This window comes from Spea bombifrons, chromosome 11 (genome assembly GCF_027358695.1).
Source record: "Spea bombifrons isolate aSpeBom1 chromosome 11, aSpeBom1.2.pri, whole genome shotgun sequence".
NCBI classification, from domain to species: domain Eukaryota; kingdom Metazoa; phylum Chordata; class Amphibia; order Anura; family Pelobatidae; genus Spea; species Spea bombifrons.
Window position 1 is genome coordinate 31,957,608 of NC_071097.1, and position 7,898 is coordinate 31,965,505.

Genomic DNA, 7,898 nt, shown 5'->3' on the forward strand with positions numbered 1-7,898 from the left:
AGTATATCGGTGTGATGGTTAGATGTCCATATACTTTTGGTCATATATAGCGTATGTGTGTATACGTGTATGTGTGTATATGTGTGTGTGTGTATATGTGTGTGTGTATGTGTGTATATGTGTGTGTGTGTATATGTGTGTGTGTATGTGTGTATATGTGTGTGTGTATATGTGTGTGTGTGTATATGTGTGTGTGTATGTTACCATTCAAAAGTTTGGGGTCACTTAGAAATCTCCTTGTTTTAAATTGAAACAAATTTCGTCCATTAAAATACCATGAAATGGATCAGAAATCCAGCTCAGACAGGGTTAATATTGTAAATGACTATTGCAGCTGAAAAAATTGAATGTCTTCATAGGTGTACAGAGGCTCTTTATCACCCCCATTACTCCTGTGTTCCAATGGCCCTTTATCACTCCCATCACTCCTGTGTTCCAATGGCCCTTTATCACTCCCATCACTCCTGTGTTCCAATGGCCCTTTATCACTCCCATCACTCCTGTGTTCCAATGGCCCTTTATCACTCCCATCACTCCTGTGTTCCAATGGCCCTTTATCACTCCCATCACTCCTGTGTTCCAATGGCCCTTTATCACTCCCATCACACCTGTGTTCCAATGGCCCTTTACCACTCCCATCACTCCTGTGTTCTAATGGCCCTTTACCACTCCCATCACTCCTGTGTTCCAATGGCCCTTTATCACTCCCATCACTCCTGTGTTCCAATGGCCCTTTACCACTCCCATCACTCCTGTGTTCCAATGGCCCTTTATCACTCCCATCACTCCTGTGTTCCAATGGCCCTTTATCACTCCCATCACTCCTGTGTTCCAGTGGCCCTTTATCACTCCCACCACTCCTGTGTTCCAATGGCCCTTTATCACTCCCATCACTCTTGAGTTCCAATGGCACATTGTGTTCGCTGATCCAAGTTTAAGTTTAAAAGGCTCTTTTCTCCTCTCCCAAAAAAGGCCAGCAGGATGGACATATTTTCTTCCCTCCTAACCCCCCCCCCCCCCGAAGAACCCCGGAGAACCAGTGACACATTGACGAGGAACTGGCGGCCAATATTCTAACCTACCTCCCCCACCAAAAAGTGACGTCTTCTGGGGTCTGGCTGCACCAAATATCCTTAAATGCATATTTTTTCATTTATTCAGCGGATGTACTTAGTGCTTTACTGTGTCAGGCATAATATAAGAGGAGGCACAATAAGTGAAGTTGTATAATAAGCACAGTGGTCTGCAGACGTTTAGATTGGGGTACAATAGATGTAAATACATTAGGAAAAAAGGGCCGGGACCCTAGAGCTTACACTCATCATAATCACAATGATTTAAATAAAATTAATTTCATTTTTTAAAAAGAAATGCAAAAACCAACAGCACACATACACAGTATTATATCCATTGATTTCAATCAAGGATCTTTACTGGAAGACTACATTAGAATCATAGCAGCCCCGAATAGTGCATTTAATATAAGCATGGCATTTTAAGAAGACATTTGGCACTCTAATTAATAGTAAATGCCTCTATTCCCTTATAAGCCATTGTACAGCGCTGCAGAATATGATGGTGCTATGTTGCCATGGCACAGAGATGGTACAGAGCGTCACCATGAGGTTTTCCCTATGTACATTTCACCGGAGAGGAGGAGAGCACTGGAGAAACTATAAGGTTTGCCCTGCCCTCTTCTTATTGCATACCTTCACACTAGATCTGGGTAGTAGATACAGAGGACAGTCTTTCAGCAGAATCTGGTACTTGCAATAGGTCAATTTATTTATGACAGGTAGACTTTGTGAACTTATGTTTTCTTTTGGGTAGACAAATACTATAGTGACACAGTCACTATACCTAGGAACTAAATATACTGCCCCCGAGGTTCTTCAAATATTAACACTTTAATAGTCATCCCAAGAAAAGTGTATTGCATTGACTCACCTGTGTTCAGGCAGGGATTTAAACTTTACTGTAACACTGAGAAAAACACCAACTGGGACATCCAGATATCAATAAATCAGATGACTGTGAAGATGTCAGTTTCAGACTGCGTGGCACTGCCCATTCACCCAAGAATTGGGGTAAAAGTAATGAGTTTTCCCAAACCTTGAGAGTTCCCATGTATAAAGTCACAGGATTATAATCATGTATCACATGTCAACTTTATTTCTCCACATTTAAAGCAGGATTAGGAGTGTGCAGGCAAGGGGGACCCGAGAAGGGCCATTTAGTCTGCCCGTTTTTCCTGATGTATATGTCCTTGGTCTCATCTCAGATTGCTTTATGCCTATTCCATACATGTTCAAATCCTTGCATTGTTTTAGCGTGTACCACTTCTGCTGGGATGCTGTTCCACCTATCTATCACCCCCAGTAAAGTAAAAATGTGCTTCTGTTATGTCATAATTGTCAGTATATTAACAAATATTTATTTTATGATTATATAGGTGAACTCCAAACTCGCACCGTATATTGGCTAGCTCTGTAACACTAGCAGTGTTGTTCCAGGGCACGCAGCATTTTGCTTTATGCCCCTTCTAAGGACTGGGGTACTTGCAAAGGTCCTTTGTGGTGAAGAGTGGTAAACAGTGCCACCAAGTGGCCAAAGTGGAGAAAGGCAGACTGTATCTTTTAAAACAGCTCTGCTTAAGATTGTTTATATTTATATATCTGGATTGATACAAAGATATCAGATGAGCCTCTAGCGCCAGCATTATGTGAAATAAGGAAATATGATCGCTTGAAATATTAACCCTTTAATAGCCCATCATAAAGATTCTGTGTACACAAAAAGAAAGGTTGGGATGCAGCACTCAGCAGTGAAATGGTGCACGGAGCCAGGGTACCACCAAGTCCCTCAATAAATCCAAAATAAAGAAGCAGAGGCTCAGCACTCAAATGATAAGGTGAGTTTATTTCACGCAGGCAACGTTTCAACGCTTGAGAAAGACCTGTGCGTCGAAACGTTGCCTGCGTGAAATAAACTCACCTTATCATTTGAGTGCTGAGCCTCTGCTTCTTTATTAAAGATTCTGTGTAGTGACTTGCCACATTTATTAACCATATGGCTCTAATATCGCTACTCATTGAATCCTTGACTTGTAATTATCTAAATATACACTTAATGGAGTCACCTGCATTCAAGCAGGGATATCAGCCATAGCATACTGGTAGCAAAGGCCCCAGTTAGCAGTCCCATATATGACTAGGAAGGAGTCTGCTCCAGACTGTGTTACCCTGAGAATCTGCCCCTTCACCCTGAGATTGGGGCAAAAACCCTGAGAGTTCCCAGATATGCAGATCTGGATGCACCCAGCCACATGCCATATGGGCTTAAAAATGTAATGTAGGGCTGAGCATATCCAACCGTCAGTCCCACTTACGTCATCAGAAGCCCGCTGGCCTTAAAGTGTCAGGGCTGCCTTGTCTTCGCCTGTCTGGCGCCTTAACATGAAGGTGTTTTTTCACTTGAGAATAAGAACCAGACTGTATGTTTTTTTTTTTTCTTTTCAGGGTGAGTTGGAACCCAAATCAGATATATAAATATTAATAAAAAAAAAAAAAATATATATATATATAAATGTGGATAATTAAAAAAAACTAAACTATATACTAATTTTACTAATAGACACAACTTATACTAAAGAAAAAAATAACTTGGATTAATTGGCACTTAAAGGCACATGTACAGCTGTACAACATCACATTATTATTATTATTATTATTATTATTGTTATTATTATTTTATTTTTTGTAATTGTAACCTTTATAACTCGTATAATCCCAAACCTCTCCACCTGCATTATTTGACAAGTACACTTGCTATTCATCATGAAGAAGTAAAGTAAAAAAAAAACACGATCAATAGGCTGTACATCAGCATAAGAATTAGAACTTTAGCTAATACAGAACATGACGATTGCTCTTGAAATATCATCCGTTTAAAGATACTGTATTGGGTTTCTAGTTCCAACGTCACTTCTTCTTCCTTAACCCCTTAATGACAAAGCCCGTACATATACGGGCTCAAATTGCATTGTTTTCAATGGGTTTTGGGACTGCCCATTGTCCTTAAGGGGTTAATTATCGGTATCATTCCTCTATGGTGAGATGTTTGCGTTTTAAAGTCGGCCATCAAATGTTTAAACGCCAGTAATAAAATAATCCACCATTTGGATAATCCGTCGCTATTGGATCCAGATGGTACGAGCGCATTGAACGTTCAACTGACAAAGGATCAGAATTGTTTAACCTGCAACAGTCTTCACGGCGCTTCATAGGTATCGAGCTTGGCACAGAAATCATGGAATAATTGGCGTTCCCACTGCCGCGGGAGAAATTTACACAGATCGCCAATCAAATGTGCTATTCAAGCTGCTTGAGTTAAATTAAAACATTTCCAATATTTATTGGGTTATTTAGCTTTTACTACCAAAGCTCTTCCCCGAGGGGAGAATTTGCTCTAGGAGGCTGGCAGGGCTGTTGTTAGGCTTATAAAACCCAAATTGGAGTTTAACGGTACCGGCTGATATTTTAAGTTGATCTAAAAGATCGCAATCAGTCCCAAAGGACTCTCCATTATTGTAATAGTACTCCAGAATCTGCCGGTGCTCTATAGATAAAATGTAATGCCATTATAGCTGATGCGTGAGCTAGTAGTTGTTAGAATGGTCAGTTGTGTTCCATGATGTCATAGTAATGAAACATCAGACATCTTGAGTCATACACCATAGAAGTCAAGTTGTGGATACTTGTAATAGTTACAAAAAGGTTCCATCAGTAGGATCCGTGTTCTGTTTGCTTGCTGTCTCATTTTAAGTCATTCAGTGCCCCTTACACACAAGGGCCGGGTAAAAAATACCCCCTGGGGTATGGGCACAGCCAGGATAACATGATAGGTGTCCTGAATGATCAATCAATATTTTCATTGTATCCCTGTGTTCCCTACAAATAGCATTTACACAAAAAAGTGGAACGTAATAAAACTTTTGAGCATAGAATTATTACTTAAAATACTCATTGTAATGCTGGCACCTTTTATAATAATATGAATGATGGTATTTAATTAAGCTTTTTTTTTTTGCTTTAATGCCACCCTTTTTTGTTATTTATTCAGACATCATGTCTCGCAGTTATGATTCAATTTTTAATAACTATAATCATAATAATTATCGTTATTATTAGTAATTAAATTATACACATACAGTATATATATATATACACGTGTATTGTGTGAATGCAACACAGTTGCAACTTAAATATGATGATAATGTTTAAGGTTTTTAAGTATATTTGTAAAGGGTTTCTTTATCAAGGGGATCTGGAAACGTTTTTAAATCTAGTGTAGTTGAAATCGTGTTCTTTGTGAGGAGTTTCTGAATTCCTTGAGCTAAACAGAGGTAAGAGAGGCCGAGAAGTTGGCTCTCATTAGTATAGAAAGGGAGTTGAATTGCTGATAAGTTTAAAATGTTACGATTTAGCTCTCATTCTTTTAGAGTTCAGAGATTAGATGGGTCGTTGAACCTGGCCTGGTGTTCCTACTTTTCTTTGGTTTCCTCATTATTGGAGACCGGTACAGACTTAAAGCCTGGGGCCCCATGACCCTCCCATCAGCCTACCCCACGTCTATCCCATTGACCGCCCATGTTCCACCCATTGGCCCAACTTATGATCATCTCAGAAGCACACCTTCTGCCTCTGTTGCACAAGCTCCTCCCATCACACCGCCTTATGCTCCTCCTACTGCCCCGCCTTGTGTCCCTCTACATTAAATTATGTTTTTGTTTTTTTAACCAGTTAGGGCCCATGGGAATACCTAGGGAATGATGGCTTTGGCTACCCGGAACCCTCCCTTGTAGGATGCCAGCAAGAAGTGTCACTGGCAGTCCTGCTAATGTCTTGCTGATGTTGCGGGCAGTCCCGCTGATGTCGGTGGATGGTCCTGCTGATGTCGGTGGGTTGTCCTGCTGACGTCGTGGGGGTTCACGCTGAGGACATGGGACAAACAGCTGTTTATGGGGCAGGGAGTGTGTCGTGTCACAACGCCGCTCCCGCGTCCCAGAGAAGCGTCACTTCTCCAGGAGTCTCTGGGTGACACCCCTACAGTTCCCAGGTATGGCCATGAGAGAAGGCAGCCTGGACCCCCTGCTCGGTCTGGCCCAGTACACCAGTACTGGCTGTACCCCACTGATGGTGACCCCGCTAGTTACTAGAGAACAATATTAAAGACTAACCAGGGATTCCATGATAATAGTTCTGTATCTCTACCACTGAGTGTCTTGGAAACATTTTCCTTGTTTAGCTGAACTTTTCTATCTGACATGTATTGTATTTGTTATATTGTTTTATTTTTGCCTTCATGTTCAATCACTTAACATGTTATAGGGGTTTGTATTTAGTGCCCCCCAGCACGGGAAAGCATGAAGCTGCCTGTCCCATTGAAACGGATCTGTCATTATGATGGCTTTCCAGCAGATGGCATTGATATATAAGGTAACATATTATATAGTGCTTAAGTTAAAGAAAATGTGTTTTTCCTGCATTTATTTGATATTAAAGTTTTTTTTTCAATCTCGCTACTCAATTACAAAGCCTTCATTGCTTTAGTTATTTTCAATACATATCCTTAATTTTATTTATTGATAGCGATAACAATTTCTATGACAATATCCTAATTTTACATCCTGGGACAATTCACTCCAATTAAGTGAAAAACTCACTGGTTTTAGTTTAACCCCAATTTGCCATCTTCAATGTATTCTGTTTTTGCTCTATGTTTGTAGAGTGAGTTTTTGATCACCACATATAAGAAAACGACCGATGCCCGTTTTAGACCATTATTAATTCTTTTCATAGCCATCAAGCATGTATTGAATGAATGAATCATTTAGCAGCTCAGATTCATTCTGCTCTTCGAAATATATGCGTGTGGTCAGTTTTGCTAATGAAATGTTTGGAAGGACCCTGCAGATTCCATTACTGAATCAATATAAACTTTCTACACACCATTACACACAATGGCGATTATCTAAGGGTCATCGTGCAGGCATCATACTCAAAAGATGCATCAATTCTAGCATATACTCATTCAAAAAAGCAGCCTGGTCCATCCTAACGCATTACATCGTGATTTGTATCCAATAATTGTATCTAGATTGTATTAGCGTCTGCTTCATGGAGTCTCCATCAACTGTCTGTTTTCAATAAGGATGTCATGAGAAATTTTCCTTTAACTGTCAGGTAACCATTAGATAATTACTTCACTGTAGCTAGTTTTGTACATCATTCTTTATTAAAATGTCAAGACCAGCTCTGGAATAAAGAATTGATGCAGGGGCTTATATTATATATATGTATATATATGTAGTTTTAGGGCAATAGGCATTCCTGTGGACTCTCTGGCTCCGGAGCTCCCCCTTGTGGCATGTGGGTAGGAGATCCCGCTGACGCCTGTGGCCACGCCCGCTAATGTCGGTGGGTGGTCCCACCAGGAGTCGTTGGTTGTCCACGTGCCAGAGAATTGTGCATTAGTAGTTTACGCAGGCAGAACGATAGGTTGCCCATTCCAGTGTTTGACACACGCGGCTGCTTCCTATAAAACAAAGCAGAAAACGTTAGGGAGGTTAAGAATAAAAATAGCGCTTTTGGGTGAAAAGTGTTCTTTGTAGCCAATGGAATGGTTGCCATAGTGATAAAACTTTAGTTTCTATTGACAGCTTCAACCATGCCTTCAAATTAGGACTATCTTTTATGTGGGGCAAAAGGAGCAGCTGGCCTGGGCCCATGCTTACCATAGGGGCCCCTGGCAAGTGTCCCTTGAATAGCCACTATAGTGACACCTGTGAAGCTGCTGGCACCAACCTCCCCGCTAACACGTCCTCCAAGAGCCACCAT